The 18,883-nt window shown below is 38.6% G+C and overlaps 1 long non-coding RNA gene and 1 other non-coding gene across 2 annotated transcripts in view; one reads left to right on the top strand and one right to left on the bottom strand.

Annotated features, from left to right (window-relative positions):
* Nucleotides 1-18,883, bottom strand: part of LOC116151285 (uncharacterized) — an 826,846-nt gene that overhangs the window by 297,887 nt on the left and 510,076 nt on the right. The window lies entirely within an intron of this gene.
* Nucleotides 14,876-14,951, top strand: TRNAA-UGC (transfer RNA alanine (anticodon UGC)). Its single transcript has one exon. It is a non-coding gene; the product is annotated as a tRNA-Ala (tRNA).

Below are 18,883 nucleotides of genomic sequence, written 5' to 3'. Positions count from 1 at the left end.
ATCCTTTCCACTTTTAGTAGCACTGATTTATATTCAACATCATAGACTCACTAAATTTACTTGTAATACAATGCAATACTCCCAACTAATCCCCAACAGGTGATCTAATAAATTACTATGACTAGCATGATAATGACAATTATATTAAAAAATACCCCTATAGAGATTATATTTTTGATTACCAGAAATGCACATCAAAGCATAAATTATAATTACAGAATGAAATTAGAGAGACAGGGCCCAAATCAGTTTGTTTAATGACACTCTGCTTTACTATGCCTTCCACTAATAAAGACCCAATATGTTATCTATATGCTGATTAATTATATTAAAATGTGCTAATTAGCTTATTTTAGCCAATTGCTTTTGGAAAATATTTCCTTTGAATTCCTATCTTTCTAGGCTTTAATTAATCACCAAAATCAGTAGCTGTACATGCTAGCCACCTCTCATCTCAACAGTCTTCCAGCTGATTATGCTCCCTGTACCTACTTTACAAAGAAAATTCTTAATGATATTAGTATAAAAAGATTAAATTTCCCATACCATTCTTCCTTCTGTGGATAAGAAAATCTGAACAGGCAGTTGTCACTAAAATCAACAATGTGAATCATTGAATAAAACTATTATCTTATTGTTTTAGCCCCAACTTCTGCCCAGTTTAAATGCAGTAGGGCTCTGGCCTCTGCTGTGGGAATGCAAGTGTCAATGAGGGTCATGCAGTTATGTTTTAAATAAATAGCTTGGTTTCCATAGCCTGAGGGTCCCTAATATCCTGTCTATGCCTACACATGTCTGAAGAGCAAAAAGGAAAAGAATTCTCTCTTGTTCGGGCTCTTTCCAGGTGTACATAATCAAGCAATCATCATGCAGGCAAAAATCTCTAATGAATTCATCGGCTCTAAATAGGAAAGAACATTTTCCTAATAATAATGATCCTAATCCTATTCTAAGCTAAATGATCATTATTATGAATTAGGGAAAAAAGTAGAGAACAAGAGTACATTATAATGCAAATACTTAACGTGAATGTCAGAGAGGATTTCATCGCTAAAGAAAATGGACATTCTAGATGCAAAATGTTAAGGTGTTTTTCATAAGAACTGTTTTTAATACTTTCTCATCTAATAATATAATGCTGGTACTTATTCATCTTTGAAATAACAGTGACACCTAACCGAAAGCTGTAAAGTAAATAACGAGCTGACAGTCACTTATCATTCTCTAAGGCAGGTCTTTATCAGTCTGTCGACTATAAAATTCTTATATTTTTATTTGATCAAGTGTTTTACTTTTATACTCACATTCTTTACAAAGAAAAATTATAGAATATTCTTATCTTTCCCAATTCTTTACTACTGGCATTGTCTAACTTATATTAAAAGAGTTAACATTAGTAAGTAAATATATTCTAAACATTAAAGTATACATACTATTTATTGACAATCAGAATTTCTGGGAAACCTCAAGGATAAATTTCCACACATCTTAACTACAATCAAAACCACTGGTTTGCAAAACTTTGGTAGTGAGTCTGTTTTTCTGTTCCAACCCACAGATGTCCAGTAAATCCACCTAAAATGCTAGCTCTCACTTAATTTCTGTCTCCACTGGTTTTACACACCCATAGCCCGTACCCAGCGTTGGAGACAGATGGGAAAATCTTTACAGACAAGTGGCTGTTGAAGTGACTGCTCTTCTTAGAGCTAATGGAATCCTTCTTGTTTTCTCCTGCTATTTTCTTCTATCAGAGGAAAACAAACAGTAGAAAGAAAATAATGTAAACGAATCAACACACCTGAGTCGATGCATAGGCCTGTGTGTAAGCTATGTGAACGATCACACCCACCTTAGAGAGCCGGCTGCCATGGAGCATGGGCACAGCAACTCGCTCAGTTCTACCTCCCAGTGTGGGAGTCGGGAGCTCCTCCTGAGTACCCATCAGCCAGGGCTTGTTTTCAGCACATCTATATTATCTGAGCATTGTCTCTGTGTTATCCACTATATTTTGTATTTTTTTCTTTGAGTGTCATGACATGTTAAATTTTCCAATTAAAATGATTCTAATTTTCAAGATTTTTTTTCCCATACTGACTTCAATTCTATAAACTCTTGTGATTTTAATTGTTTCTGTTATATGTTGTTGTAAAGAGATCAGACAGTTTGAGCAAGGAGGAACAACAGGAACTGAAGATGAGCAGTCACCCTGACAGGTACAGAAGGGAGAGCAGACTGTGTGCCTGCAAGCCAAATGGAGAAAGTATTTTAAGGAGGAGGATGTGACTGGTTGTGTCAAATGTTACTAATGAGTCATGTAAGAAGAGGACTTGGAATTGACCTTTAGACATAACAATATGATGGTTATCACTGGCTTTTAACAAGAGATGTTTCAGGGGAACCAGGAGAATAAAAAGCTCAAATGAAGTGGGTTCAAGACAGAATGGGAAGGGGGGAATTGGAGATTGTAAATCAACATAACTCTTGAAGGAGCTTTCTTAAAAGGGAAAAGACAGTTTGGTGCAGCCATTATGGAAAACAGTATAGAAAGTCCTCTAAAAAGTAAAAATAGACTTACCATATGATCCAGCAATCCCACTCCTGGGCATATATCTGGAGGGAACTCTAATTCGAAAAGATACATGCACCACAATATTCATAGCAGTACTATCTACAATACCTAAGACACGGAAACAACCTAAATGTCCATCAATAGATGACTGGATAAAGAAGCTGTGGTATACTTGTACAATGGACTACTACTCAGCCATAAAAATAATAGAATAATGCCATTTGCAGCAACATGATGGACCTAGAGATTGTCATTCTAAGTGAAGTAAGCCAGAAGGAGAAAGAAGAATACCATATGATATCACTCATATGTGGAATCTAAAAAAAGAAAAAAAGAGGACACTAATGAGCTTATCTATAAGTAGAAACAGACTCAAAGAGATAGTAAACAATCTTATGGTTACCAGGAGAAAGGGGGTGGGAAGGGGTAAATTTGGGAGTTTGAGATTTGCAAATGTTAGCTGCTATATATAAAAGTACATAGAAAAGAACAAATTTCTTCTGTATAGCAGAGGGAACTATATTCAGTATCTCATAATAACCTTTAATGAAAAAAATATGAAAATGAATATATGTATGCATATGCATGACTGGGACATTGTGCCGTACACCAGAAATTGACACACTGTGACTGTACTTCAATTAAAAAAAAAGGGGGAAAAGAAAAATGAGCAACATTTGGAGATGAATATAAGGTAAAGTAAAAAATAATAAAATGGGAATATTAATGGCATGCTCTTAAGTTGATGGAAATGACCCCCAAAAATAAAAATTTGAAAATGGAGGAAAGAAAGACCTCAGTTGCTGCAGAAGTTTCATGAGTAAGAGACGATACATTCTAGAACAGGAGGGGAAGCATTGACAGTAGCTGAGGGCACACTTTTTTCCTAATGACAGAAGTGAGGGAGAGTATGTAGCACAGATGTAGGAAAGTTAACGTACTGTTACAGAAGCATGTCTAATTGCTTAGAAACCAAGAGGCAAGGTCATCATCTGACAGTGAGAGTAGAGGAGAGGGCTCTCTACTGAGGAGGAGAGGGGAGGGAAGAGGTGAGGGGAGGCAATACAGGCAATGATAGTTTGAGAGAGAAGAGAAAATGGACTAGGAACATGGTACGATTACAGTTCTGTCATTGTGTTGGTTTTGTTTTCCCTCCTAATATTAAATAAGAACAGGCCAATTTTACTGACCTTGATACCTAATAAAGAAAAAAATTTTAAGGGAAGAAGAAGAGAAAAAAGTACTTTCAGTGTGTTTTATTTAGGTCTCCTCTATGTGTATTTGAATATCATTTGGATTCTCCCAAAAGAACACCAGGGCTGGACATTGGAGATACTGATTATCAGTTCAGAGAGCAGAAAAATACCATTGAAGGAGCTTAACAATGTGGGTGTTCACAACTGGGGAAATATGTTTCTGCTTTCTCTGTCTCTAATTCTGATTAGAGATAGTTTTAAGTATGAAAGTTGTAGAAGTCACCCCATAAAATGGACTCCAATAATTATTGTCTTCATATTTTTATTTTTTCTTTCCATGTTGAATCAGGATTGGTCTGTATGACCAAAAATACAGGGTAGAAGCATGATTTCCACGGATTGACCATAAAGTGTATTACAACTTCTGCTTAGGTTTCTTGGATCACTCTCTACAGGGAAAACCCATCATGATGTGAGGACATTCAATCAGCCCCATGGAGAGGCCCGTGTGAAAAGAGTCCTCTTTTGCAGGACTCAGCCTCAGTGTGCCAGCATGGTAACAGAATCACCTAAAAGCGATCCTCCAGCTCTAATGAACCTTTCAGGTGGTTGCAGCAACCTCAGGAGGGGCCCCGAGCAACAAGTTCCCAGCCGAGTCAGTGTCAAATTCCTGACCCAGAGAAACTGTGACAAATATCAAATTATTATAGTTGGATTAAGACTTTCATAAAGGGAAGATTTATTACTAAACACTATGTGACTAATAAAGAAGAATTTATCCCACTGGAGAGATATGTAATCTGGTGAGATTTCACAGTAAAGAAAAATCCTGATTTTCTCTTTTCATCAGAATGTATGCAGTGCTGATTAAAGTCTGCTGGACTTTGGTTCCAGACAGGTTGGTATCTCCTACTCTTAGATTCTCACAATATTTTCCCCCTGCCTTAAATTTACTTTTTGACTTACTCTAGATAAACAGAGAGAGTTGTCTTAATCCCTTTAGCACAAATTCAACATTTCAAAATATATTAAAAATGCCTCGCTGATAGCAATGTAAACATACCATGTAGACTACAGATGTAAACAATATTAATTATCTATCATATGAAAGTGATCTATTATTACTTTGGAAAATCAGAAATAGTAGGAATACAAAACACACTATTTAGATATATGTTTAAAATAGCAAGGTATATTAGCAATATGCAAAGAGAGACATAAATAAGGTCACTTCAAGCTGCCTAGAAGTCTAAGATTGTCAAAGAAATAGAGTGAGCTCATAAAATCATACTCTTCCCCAACTGCTTGCCGGAGGGATCATCTTCTGAACAAAGATAAGTCATACAAGAAAAGCAAAGGTATCAAATAAATTGAACAGAATACTAAAGCAAAACACAAAATGATGATATACTGTTATTTTAAAGAATCCAGGAAATATTGTTTTATTTCATAGAGAGCTTCATCTTGCCGATATTTTAAGATTAAATATTTTGACATCATCAATGTCTCCTATTTTTTTTACCAGGAGAATTTCTGAGTACTATACACCAGGGCACTGTTTTAAAAGTATGGGGTACAGAGCAGTGAATAAGAAAGGCACAGCTTCATCCTTGACGGGGCTTAAAACTAGTAGAGAGAAAAGCTATAAACAAACATACTATTATATCAGAGTGTTAAGTGCCTTGAAGAAAAATAAAAAAGATAAAGTGATACAAATTCTAGACGGATGGCCTATTTATGAGAGTTATGGTCAAAATCTAACACAGTACCGTTAAATGTAAAACAAGTATAAATTTGAGTCTCAACACTTGAGTGCATGGACTCTCCCTCCCATGTTCCAAAGGAGTTCAAATTGGCTTTGGACTTCCTTATCTCTGCCACCCCCACCCCCCAGCCTTGAAGGTTTAATGGGAAATGCAGTCAGTCATTTTGTAGGATACCTTTTCCCTTCCTTAGAGTCACGCAGGGTTCCGTACTTAATAACCACAGATCTCTATATCATGGTCCCCACAAAATTGTGCGCTGTCTGAGGCTGCGTGGACCATTCAAAGGCTAACGGTGCTGATGTTCTGGACCAACTCCCAGCTCTCTCATCATTGTGATTCCCAAGTTCTACCATTTATATTCCAGTCTCCAGGAATCCAAATGCTCCCTTAAATGCTCCTCCCACCTCTTGGGCAGTGTGGAAGAGGGGAGCGCAGGTTTACTTCAAACCTCAAGGCACCCAATGTACAAGATTTAGGGAATCCATATTTCCTCAGAGTCATTTCTTTTTTCAAAACCAGGACGCCAGCTAGTCTCAGACTGTCCAGCATTTATTTCTCTAAGCCTCTTATCTATTCAATGAGAATAAGGGAAAAAGTGTCTGTGGGGGAAAATACGCAAAGAATACTCATCATTCATCCTTGACAAGCCCATCAGAAGGGACCACAGCAAATTTCTCACCCAGGTCATCTGCCACAGACAAGCTCAAGAAGGATTAAATCAGCTTCTTCCAATTTGTGTAGAATTACACTTGTCAGAATTAAGGAACTGACTACTAGTCACTGCAATGTATTTGCAGCAAGACAGTGTAGGAGGGAGGAAGACTGGGACATGGCACGAGACCTACACATTTGATGTCAAGGAGAATCAGTTTGTGCTGGTACGGCTTGTTGTGTAAGAGGCATAGAAATCTCTGTTTTTTCTTAAGGTAAACATTTGAAAATGGGGAATGACATGAAGTATCAAAGAATCTAAATATTCTGAGCCAGTGGAGCAAAGCAGGTGAAGCTTGGATGACCAGACAGCAAAATAGAAGGTCTCTTTAGGGATGCTTAAAAAGAGTCATGACCAGAAGCACTGGACTTGAGATCAGGGGGCAGATTACTGGTCTTAGGGAAAGAATTGATAAGAAAAAGACTGGATATTTCAAGAATAAGACTGGATTTCTCAGCAGGTTCTTGGCCAAGCTTTTTAAAAACTCAAACAAGAAAATTAATATGGATTGTTTTTCATGGAACACAAATAGAATATAGTAAGGACTTAGACCTTCTGACAAGGTGAATAGAGGCAAATAACACTATGTCTCATGGCATGGGTTCAGACTACTCTTCAGGGGCAAAACCATGAACCCCAGCTTGTCAAATAGAGACACATACTGCACTGAAGTTCTCTCATCATGACACAGAGAAACAGACCAGGCTGGGGGGAAGATCATGTAATGGTGCTCCAGGGAAGGTCCCTGTCTTCTCTGAGACCCTTTCTTACAGCACAAGTTTGTAAGATAGAAGTTTGTGAGCTATAGAAAGAAAGGATGTAGGCACTAGAGAGTCTAAATATAAACACCAACATACGGAGCCATGTTAGAAATCATATTTAAGCTACTACATCAGTGTTCCTAAGCCATTTTTTCAAGATTGCCCCCCACAAGGAGACTCTCATAGACGTACAGCAACACCGCAGATATATCACGGCTCCACTGTGCTCTGCACGTGTCCCTGTGCTTTACACTTAGAAAGCGTCAGTTCTTCTTTTAGCCCCCTCTCCTCTCAAGACCCCATTTTCACCCCCTCAGGGCTGGTTATCACCACAACTGAGAATGCACATGCTAGAGAAAGAAAGAGAGGTGCACCCAAGCATCGGAAAGTAAGCTTGGGTGCAACTCCTCTCATTAAGAAAAGCATCCTTGCTCATGGTCCACCTGTAATGAGGCAGCCTGAGTTTCTAGGGTCACGCATATGACAATCCTCATTTTCTGTCTCTGTTAAATGTTTATCAAAAATAAATGAATAAAGCACACTATCTTAAAAATTCAGAAATAACAGCCAACTTGTTGATTCCATGGTATTACAGGGGTTTGAACTCTTGCTGCCTGTCTGGAGTGGACATAAAATATTTTAACAACTGCCCTTAACGTACTGATGTTGCAATTGCTAATTAAGTTAAACAAACACCTACTCTGTAACACAGCAGTTCCATTTTTAGGTATATTCCCAAGAGGACTGTGTCCTGTAAATTGGGTTTTCAAACCAATTTTGTTCATAATGGCCCCAAACTGAAAACAGCTCAAATACCCATCAATGGCAGAACTGATGGATGATACACTGTAGTATATTCATGGACTGGAAGACCATATATCTATTTACAAAAAAATAAGTATCGATGAGTGTAAACATATGAATAAATGTCAGAAACATCATGTTGAGCAAAATAAGCCAGAGCCAGGCACGAAAGATCCATGATGCAGGCATGAGGTATTTGTAACCTATGATGTATGATTCCATTGATATGAAGTTCAAACTCAGGCAATACTAATCAATGTAATAGAATCTGAATAGTGATTGCCTGGGAAAGGGGGTGGGGTTGATAGAAAAGGGGGGGAGGGACCTATAGTAGGGGATGAAAGTGATCTGTATCTTGATGTCAGCATTTGTCAAACTGTGAAATTAAGATTTGTGCATTTTACTGTCTATAAGTTAAACCTCATACATAAAAAGATATTGCCATCCAAGCGGTGCTGTCAGCAAGTGTCATGGCAGTTTTCATGGTAGTATCCATTTTTAGTTAAAAAATGACTTTTCCTGCCAAGAGAAAAATACTCTAAATTGTCATTGCCACAGCATAGCAGAGGACACTGATGGAGCCGGCCAGGGTGCTCCAGATACACAGAAAGCTGCCAAGCCAAGCAGACTGACCACAGACACTCCTGACTGAACCAGCAGAGAAGGCACCTGCTTTGTGGCCAGCAGGAGAGCCGCCAAACCACTCCAAAGGCTCTACACAAAGTGAACTTTGAACATTTAGAGAATCTACATAAAAGGACTCAGGGAAATCACAATTCAGGTCATGAGATGAGGAAACAGTATCCCAACAGAAAATGGCAACTGATCAGATTTCACAGGACTCGGAAAAGGAAGGTCCTTTCAGCGGATGCAGCACAAGACAAGTGGAAGTCCAGCCTCATCCAGAGCAAGGATGATGATGTAACTTGGCAGGTGATGGAGAATCACTGTGTCCTTAATAACAAAGAGCCATGAATTCATGAATAAATTTGTGTTCAGGTGAATAAAACCATGCAAAACAGACATTTTACATAATAAAACAATCATTTTCTTTATGCCCTTTTGAATGCGTTCATTCTATTTAATGGATATTTTGGATAATGCCTACCGTGAGAGAACCTCTCTAGTCCTTGCTGCAGTTACCTGTACTGACTGCATCCCACACTGACAGCACCTATCTGATGGTGCTAAAGATTATCCTTTAGATCATGAAACCTAGTACTTCCTCCCTGAGATCCACTCTGGCCTGAGAATAAGAACAAGGTAGAGAAGGAGACCAGAGAGCATGGAGAGGGTAGTTTTAGGACTGATTCATAAGTTGCCGCAACCTTGGTCACTTCTACACCTAATCTGGTAAGATGTTAACAAAATCAGGTTCAGGCTAGAATGTGTCTGTTAGCATGTTACGAGTGGAATAAAAGAATGAAGAATGGGGAACAGTCTATTTTTTCTGGCCCTTCACATTAACACAGGAAACCATCTGAGTCATAAATGTATACTTGTAATCATTTTTAAATTAATACATTTAAAGTGTGCACTGGCTTAACACTTTCACCCTGATTTTATTCTCTTGGGGGGTGGACAAATGAAAATCTATCATTTTCTTGGGTAACAGGCTTTCTCAGACTCAGTCTTCTGAGCAAAGCTAAGATTTTCATGAAGAGAAACTCCAGCTGTTAAGACTTTAGTGCTCACAACAAATTTGAAAGTCTATCTAACAGGCTGCTCCATCTTAAGCTAGCCAGGTTCTGTGAAAATAACTATAATAGTGGAAAAGAGCAGAAAAATACTAGAGATGTTTGGTGACTATTCTCATGGCAAGTAGTGATGAAAACTTCATCTAAGACAATGGTCATCTCCTCTTTCCATTACTACCTAAAGATCAGCAATAAATCCTTTAATCGAGAGGCCACCAGTGTTGGGGTGGGATTTAAAGGAATAATATATTAGTGAGCAAACATGAGTAGGAAAATGCACCATAAACTTTAGGGCCGCTTGAACTCTTGTATCTTGACACTGCTGCTCTGCAGTGCAGGACTGTGGGCAAGTTCCCTCTTTTTTCTCCTCTGTACAATTAATATGAATATAATCTTCTTCAAACTAGACATAATCCTGAGGAGCAAGTAGGATAATGTAACAAAAACACCTTGCACGTATTGAGGCCCTGAGCAAAGTAGGTTGCTGCATCCATTTCCCATAATTTCCTGTGCCTTAATATTTTACTGCAAACTTGGTGGCTTGAAAATACAGACATTTTTCTTCTCACGTTTCTGGAGGCCAAAAGTTCAATAACATTTTCAGTGGGCCAAAATCAAGGAGAATACATTCCTTGCCTCTTCCAGCTTCTGTTGGTACCCAGCATTCTTCTGCTGGCATCCACATCACTCCCATCCCTGCCTTTATCTCCACAAAGCCTTCTCTTTTGTGTGTGTCTTTCTCTTTCTCTCACTTCTCAGGATGCTTGTTGACAGCATTTAGGGCCGACCCAGAGAATCCCAGATAAACTCATCTCAAGATTCTTAATCATACCTGGAAAGACTCTTTTTCCAAATACAGTCTCCAGGTATGAGGACATGCACATATATTTGGTGACCTGGGGGCATTTTTCAGCCTACTCCTGTGTTTAATAAATTTTAGGAAGCTTTCTTTGTCACGTGTATGACCCATTTAACATGGATTATTCCATTCATGTCCACCATGTGGACATGGGGAACTAGAATTTTATCCTCTTCACTGTCTGAAGCCATAACTGTGGGACTGGTCTACCAGCAATGGGTGCAGAAAACATATATATTTGCGTGGGCAATTAGGTTTATTTATTTATTTTAATGGAGGTACTGGGGATTGAACCCAGGACCTCATGCATGCTAGGCATGCGCTCTGCCACTGAGCTATACCCTTACCCCCACAAAACATATTTTTTTCCTAAGTCTGAGAATAACCAGAAGTCGAGGAACATCTTAAAGACTTTTCCTTTTCCAGCCATCAGAAGTATTCTTTTAAACAAAAGAGAAGTGTTCAGATGACTTTATCAAGAAGTAAGCACTCAACTAAATATGGCTTAATGAGCAATATTTCTCAAGTAATAATAGTATGTATATTTTCTGTGGTGCTTATATTTGTATAAAAATGTGGAACATTCACACATTCAGTTATGTGAATTTGGGGTCTGTTGAAAACAAAGCCAGAAAAATGTTGAAACTTTCAAAGTAGGCCACATATGTAAAACAAAACATGGTAAAATTACCTAGCTTGGCAGATGGCTGAGAATAAAAATTAGAACGTGGTGTGGTGAGACATTTGATTAAAAAACAGCAATGAGAAGTTGTCAGCTAATGCATAATTAATTGCTCTAAGAACTACTTCTTACCAAAATATACTAAAAGGCAAAATCTTCTGCTAACAAATCTGTGATAAAGTGCTTTCCTTATCAGACCAAAAGAGGATGATTTTTTCAAAGCAACAGATTAGAAATCCTAAATATTAGACTTTCATAACCCATCTACATGACAATTTGTAAAATTTTCACACAATTCTTCCTAAGGTATCTGAAGTAATGCTTTCATAATTAAAATGAAAAATAAAGCAGTAAGAATTCTCAACTTAAACTGTCCTTTACCCGAATGCAGAATGTTGATGATGGCAAAGTGCAATGGGAATTTGCTTCCATTTTTCCATATGCGCTTGTTTTCAATCAACAAATTAACATCCTAATGATATGCTATCAGCTCTGCTTACAGGTAATCCCTAATCTGAACAGCTCATTTACTGTCCAAATCTTCAACTATATAAAAGTAGCCCATGCTCAGTGTATTAGACACGTTCCTCTCAAAAACACTGCGGAAGTCCATGGAAGGCAAGGGCAGACGTCCCTTCCTGACAGCTCCTAGAGCTCCTGGTCCCAGACACACTGCAGATTCACACACCCCTCATTTGAGATCCCAAGAGTTGACAGCTTTTAGCCCCAGATTCCAATATGCTTTCAAACCCTGACTTCCCACCTCAGAAGAGCTGCCTACGTTTGTAGATTTGAAAAATTACTCTCATACCTTGATCTATTTAGGCAAAATGAATTCATGCTTGCCTTGAAAAAGTTGATTTAGAAGACTGCTGAGGGATTGTTACCCCTGCTGACACCACATGTAATGTACCTCCTGGTTTCACCCCCTCCTCTGTATTTGAAGTTGCTGCATCAGGCTGGGCCTTTGTGATGTCATCTTGTCATCCCCCTCAGCATCTCTGCCCGGCTTTTTGTGTTTTGTTTTACTTTTTTTTAGCCTAATTAATCCTTGAGAGTAGAGAGCAAGATCTAGACGGCCTTGATGGTTCACTCTGTTCTCTATTTTGGCAGCCTAGGGAGAAATTAACCCAGCAGGTCTGAAAGAGCGTCGTTGCCTTAGGAAAGAAAAGGGATGTGAGTTTTGCAATTACTAAGCCCTTAGGTAGGCTTGCCGGATAGAATACAAAATGCCCAGTTAAATTCTTATTTCCTGCAAACAATGAATGCTCTTTAAGTATACCCCCAAATATTACCAGGTGCATAGTTAAGAGTAAAGAATTACGTCCATTGTTTACCTGAAATTCACATGTAACTGCATGTTCTCTTATTTTCTCCCTAAATCTGACAAACTTACCCTGATCACTCACTCCTTCCCCTATTTTGGTAGCTTAGATACAAGCCCAGCAGGAATATAAAGATGGTTCCTTGGAAGTATCCACTGGAAAAAAAGGTACTGTGAAAGAAAAATACCGCAAACATATCAGTAAACAAAGAATGCTGAAGCCATCAAATCATCAGCCCCTGCTTCCACCCCCGAGTGAAGACAAGCCTGCAGCCCAGCCTCTGCAGCAACTCACAATGGTGCACCCTGAGGGGACTCAGAATAAGAAAGGACCGGATACTGGCCCTAGATAGTTAGGTGCTTGTCAAAGGAATGAATTCAATGAGCCCAAATGTTTGCTCCCTCCCATACACAGAAAAGCACTAAATTCTTTAACTTGAGATGCCTGGTTTTCTTTAGATAACAAGTGATCTTTTATTGTTCCAACTACCTTGCCTTTGTTGTAAAACTCCTATAATCCTAGCTCCTCTCCTCCCTCTTTGGAGCATTCCCTCAGAGCGATCTGAGAGGCTGTTATCCTGGCTCAAGTCCTCCTCCCACCAAATAAAATGTAACTCTCAACTGCTAGACTGCACATTTATTTCAGTCGACAGTACACATAAGGAAACACTCCACTCTACTCCACTTGACATAACCCAGAGAAAACTTGATTGCTTTTGTCTCTGAAACATGACTGCTTTCTTACATATAATCACAAGTTTTCCTCATATTGGAATGTTTTTTAACAGTTAAGTTTATATTTTTCTGCTGTAAATGGAATTCATGCTCATTACAGAAAAACTGAAATTTGGAAATGGATGAAGTCAGTCACCTCTAGTGTCCCTGCTCAAGGATGATAATAATACTATTCATAGTTTACAGTTATTTATTTCATGATTGCATTTAATTCTCACAGTAAAAGTGTTAAGATGGGGTCTATTACATAATCCACTTCAACTGAGAAAACAGGAACTCAGAGAATAATTTATTAAAGAACAAGAAGTTGATACACAGCAGAGAGAGGGTTTAAACCAAGAACCCTGTAATCTGCAAGTCCACTCAGGGAGCTCCCTCTATGCTAGTCACATGTTGGTATATTTCATCCCAGGCTTCTTTTCAAGGGCTAATTTGCATATTATTAGTCACAGTGAATATACATTTTTCCAAAACAAAGGACTTTCTAAAAACATCCTTTAAGGAGGTATAACTTGTAAATTATACAGTGAAATGCCACCAGACTCTGCCATGAAGCTTTATTTTCTTGGCCCCCCCAAATTCTCCTACTCATTATGGTTATTGGGCACATTTTATTTCCCACAAATAAACTCTATCTCCCAGAAGACATCCTATAATACATATAATTTCTCATACATACACAGAGCTGAGCACAGAGCCACGGTCCTATTATTCTAACAGCCTCTAACTGAGTGCCTGTATTGTGGGAGGCTCTTCCCACCTTATCTCCATAAATGTCACAAAAACCCCACAAGCTAGATATTATTATGGTCACAACAACCCCACAAGCTAGATATTATGATGTACATGTTTAAGATGAAGAAACTGAGTCTCAGAGATTTAACTAGTACCCTCAAGGTACAAAACTCCTTCCTGGGGTTGAGAAAAAGTCTTCCTTACTTCCAGGTAGAAGCAACTCTGTGCATCTCCTTGCAAGTAGATCATTGGCTGAATCTTGCTGGCTGAGAGAACTTGGGCAGTGTACAACCTGCACAACCGTATACAGCTGCTTTGCCCAATATGACACAGCTAGTAACTAACAAATGAGTTTTAAAGTCAAGATGTATGACACCAAAACTCATATGCATGGACTATGCTATGCAATCTCTGGTTCCTTCCATTTCAGTCTGAAAACTGATATATAAGTTTTTTTAAAATATCTTTGAAGCTACTACATATCAACTTTCCTCCTGCAAATCTCCCGCAGGTCCCCAGCACCTGTTGCAGACTTAATGACAACACTTAAGACCACTTCTGTCCCTGAATTACATTGTGTTCAATGTTTCATGGATAAAAACATTTTACTATCAGAAGTCTTCGCATCAAATACTAATCAAACCCATCAGTCCCTGATTGAAGGTGTGGGGCTAACTCGTTTCACATGTTTAGGAATCCCCCAAAAGCTGAGTAGTTTTCATTGTTGGCATATATCTTGATATTTTAATTGTTCTCCGGTTTTTGTTTTCTGGGTTTTTTTTTTTTTTTTGTATTTACGGGGCACTTATATTGGACACATAAGCACATGAAAGGGACCTGTGTAGTGGAAGAGTCATTATCTACAGGGTAGGCTATGGCCAGACCTACCTGAGGAACTATCCAGTGTGTTGAATTGTGCACCAATAAATCGATTAGCTATCTGTGCAGCCAAGGTTACACTAATGAGTAAAGCCTTTCAGCAAAGACATTTGTCCTTCCCCAGACCCCAGATTAAAGTGTATATAAATGGGGGTGGGGGCTATACTATAGCTCAGTGGTAGAGTGCATGCTTTGCATGCATGAGGTCCTGGGTTCAATCCCCAGTGCCTCTGTTAAGGAGAAAAAAACATTAAAGTGTATAAAAATAAGCTCTCCCAGGGTCGTGAGGTCCCCTAACATGGCCAATAGATTCTCTGTTCTTAGTGAATTCTCTGACTTAACCACGGGGAACTAATCAAAACCTTAGAAGTCCCACTCACTGGTGCATCACTTAACTGTGATCTTGAATTTATACAGAAATTCTTTGTATAACTTGTTTGCTAGTGAATCATAAAATTAATTAGTAGACTCAGCAAAGATCCAGCTATTATTCCCACCAGTACTCAAATCTGATCTAGTTTTTCTCACAATATCACAGAATATTTTACCTCATTTGAACATCAAGTTTAGTCTACTTAAGCTTGCTTATTCTTACTGTTGGCTAAAATGATGCATAAATATTTTTATGGAACAGATAATAAAAGGGTCATGTAAAATCATAGCCTTTTAGAGTCAGAAGAAATGTTTTACAGAATACAGTCCAATTTTTAAAACAGATGAGCAGTGCCATCTCTAGTGCATGTGGGGCCCCAAGCAAATAGCTCGCAGGGTACCCATCTATATAAACAATTTGATTAAACATGTATGAGAAGATTCCAGGAACCCCAAGAGTAATAATTTATTGATGAAAATATGGAACAATGAGTAGAGAAGAGTTACTTATGTATTATTGTCCAGTCAGTGGACGTGAAGATTATACCTAGTGCCCAAGCACCACCTGTTTCTCTTTAAGTCAATAAATTCTCTTGAATGTTCTATATTGTGACATATGCTGTTCCTGGCTAATTTCACATCTCCCAAACTTGAGGAAAGTGTAGCAACAGTCATTATTCACAAAGCCATGGCTTTACAGAACCAGTTTGTATTAAAATAACACAGTATTTTTGTCCCTGAAGTCCTCTAATACCATGTATTTAATGCTAATTACCTCATTTCTCATAATTCTGTGTTATCCATTATGCTACCCATGAATACTGAATTCCATTGACCCATTGACTGTCTCAAAGTTTATTACTCTGCATTATTGACAATGACCATGAATGCAAGTGTTTTCCGGATTAAGCAGAAAAATCTAAACCATAATTCATTTTATGGTCATGTTCATCATTCAGAATTTTATATGGTGTAAACATTAAAAAAAAAACAACACATTTCCCAATAATGCATTCTCTTGACCTCTTTAAGTCTTGACCACTTCTTTCTTAGAAGGTAATTTATTTCAATATTGACCATAATTCTGCTTTCCACACAAAACCAGTCATGAAAGGACAGACAAAGAGCCCATGGGCAGAGTAACAGGTGGTTCCATTCATACAAGGAATGCATGTTCTTTACCCAGCGTGGCTAAAGACTGACCTGGGAAAGCACAGTGTCACTCCATTGACTGGATGCAAAGAAGACATCAAATGAAAGGTCTCATTATCTTTTAGGAGCAAAAGTCATGCAAGTCCTTGGAAGAACTAGTTTCTGCCACCATCAGAGAATGCATCACAGAGAATGCATGGGGGGCTGGGTGGCCACCATGAGTGCCAGTGTTAGGGTGCACACAGAGTAAAAGCTGCCTGTGGCTAGTCCCACGGCTCTCAGTTACTACACACTGGAGGCTTCATCAAGGTCTGCACACAGATGAATGAGAACTTACACATGAAACTACACACAGGGCTTCTATCCAGCATTTAACAATGGAGCACTGGTAGTCCTGAACTCATCCTATGTATAACATGAGTGAAGATTACTCAGGATCAGCATGTTAGCACCATTCAGAAAGCCCAATCCCATGCACTCTGTGGAAAGAAATGCCACGCCGGTCAGCAGGAACAATCGACTTACAAAACCTGGACTCAAAGATGGTACCCTTAGACACTGTATGTGTGCCAAGTGTGGAGCTTACTGGGGTATCTCATATGCTGCATGGAGCTAGCATTCAGAGAGCATCCTGAATTGGACTGGAAGGTGGGGCTCACATAGGTCTTGGCAATGGTTTGGGGAAACATGCCAGACACTGTCACAGCCTTGGCTGGTCCCAGGTAAATGAGGAAGACTTAAAATTTTCAAGAAAGAGTGCTCAAAAGTACAACCCCATCTGAGGGCTTAGCTGAACGTAAAGGTTGGACATTATTGAACATAATAATTTTGTGCTTAAGTGATACGGCAAATGACCCTCAGAGGTCCATGAGAATTAGTTCTACATCTCAGGTCTTCTGACATCTAGGGCTCAGATCCTATTCATTCCTCAAACACATGGAACTTGATAAAATTCTAAAGTGTATTTTGGCAATCTGAAAAATCAGTTCTTACCTACGACATCTCCCGTAAGCAGTCTTCTACCTCACATTTTACTGTTTCTACTCATGGAAAACTTACCCACTAACACAACACTTGCTCACCAAAGAGTGGTTCAGAGAAGGTGCTGTTAGGATTTCGTGTGCCTATGAGTCTTCAGTATATGTCTCTTCCAGTATTTGAGAGCAATAATGAGTCTTTTGTAAGCTCCTTTCCTAGGTTAAGTGTCTTGTTTCCTTAATGCTGTAAGATGGTCTCTTGACATTCTGCTTTTTCTACTTAATCCACACCCCTCTTAAAAGATGAGCGAGGCTAGTACAGGATTTTCTTACTGTGCATTTCTTACCATTTCATTAGTTACCCTATTTGACAAAAGGTAAACCTTTGAAATTTTAGTGGTTAACTAAATTATTTTTCCAGATAGAATATCAGTAATTCAGAGCTATACCTCTCTGGCAAACTTTATAAAGCAACTGATGAAGAAACCAAAATATGTTTCCTCCAGGTCTAAAAGAAATACCTATCCAACACTCCAGAAGAATGGTGTAAACAACTGAATGACATAAAATGATATTGACAGGAGAAAAGGAAAAAATCATAGTCAATGCCCTGCTTATATCATGAAAAAGGCTCTAGCACTGGGACCCATATAAGCCAGTTATATAAAAAATATTTTAAGGTTAGAAAAACCTGAATTTTTTCAAGCAGTGCCTGAAACAATTATAAAATAAGCACATATGGCTTCTCTTAAGTCTTTTTCTTTCTAACAGCTGTGAATTAAATCCCAAGAGAGTTCACTCCAGGCAAATATGTTTTAATACTGAAATCCGACTCAGTACAGCCACATTTCTCTCTCAGGTCATGAAAAAGTGAGTTGAAAGTTGTAGGCTTCATGCAGCTAGCTCCCTTCTGCTCTCTTCACCAATGAGCCCTTCCTTGAATATCCTCAGTCATGGCAAATGAAGGTAAAGAGTGACGAATTACTCACTGTGATGATCCCAACCAGTCTTTGGCAATCCAAAGACAACAAGAAGTCAAATGTTCTAAACCAAGTTCTTAAAATAAGTTACAGAGTTTCCCAGCTCATGTTGGACTACACTGAAAGTTCTGATAGGCTGACATCTCTCTGAGCTAATGATGAAAGAGTTATTGTCTTTGAGGTAGTTGGCCACACTGTCTTGCCCAGCTTCTGTAGTTGCACATGAACGGTAGCAAATGACTGCAATTACAGGTCTTTGGCTCAGACTGTGTCTGCATTCAGATTCTAGTTTTCCATAATCCCTCTTATAACGTTGGGCAAGTCACATGAAAGTGTTAAGACCTACCTACTAATACAAATTCATCATGTACTTTACAGTTCAGGAGATGCATTCACATTTGCTATCTTCTTTCTCCTCATAGTAACTGTCTCAGCATGATTGGATAGCTATTTTTTCTTCCATTCAACCTATATTTATTGAGAATCTACTTTGTCTTAGGATATAATGCATTAAAAAAGGCAGATGAGATCTGTGCTTTCATAGAGACATCATTCTATCAGGGATAAACAGGCAACAGCATGTAAACAAAGCGATGCATATGATAATTTCAGATAATAATTGTTAAGAAGCCAATAAGGTTGGAGGCTGAGTCAGGTATACATAGGGTAGCCAGCGAGCTCTT

Source organism: Camelus dromedarius, chromosome 10 (assembly GCF_036321535.1).
Source record: "Camelus dromedarius isolate mCamDro1 chromosome 10, mCamDro1.pat, whole genome shotgun sequence".
NCBI classification, from domain to species: domain Eukaryota; kingdom Metazoa; phylum Chordata; class Mammalia; order Artiodactyla; family Camelidae; genus Camelus; species Camelus dromedarius.
Note: the sequence above shows the minus strand (reverse complement) of the source record. Positions and strands in the feature narration are given on the sequence as shown.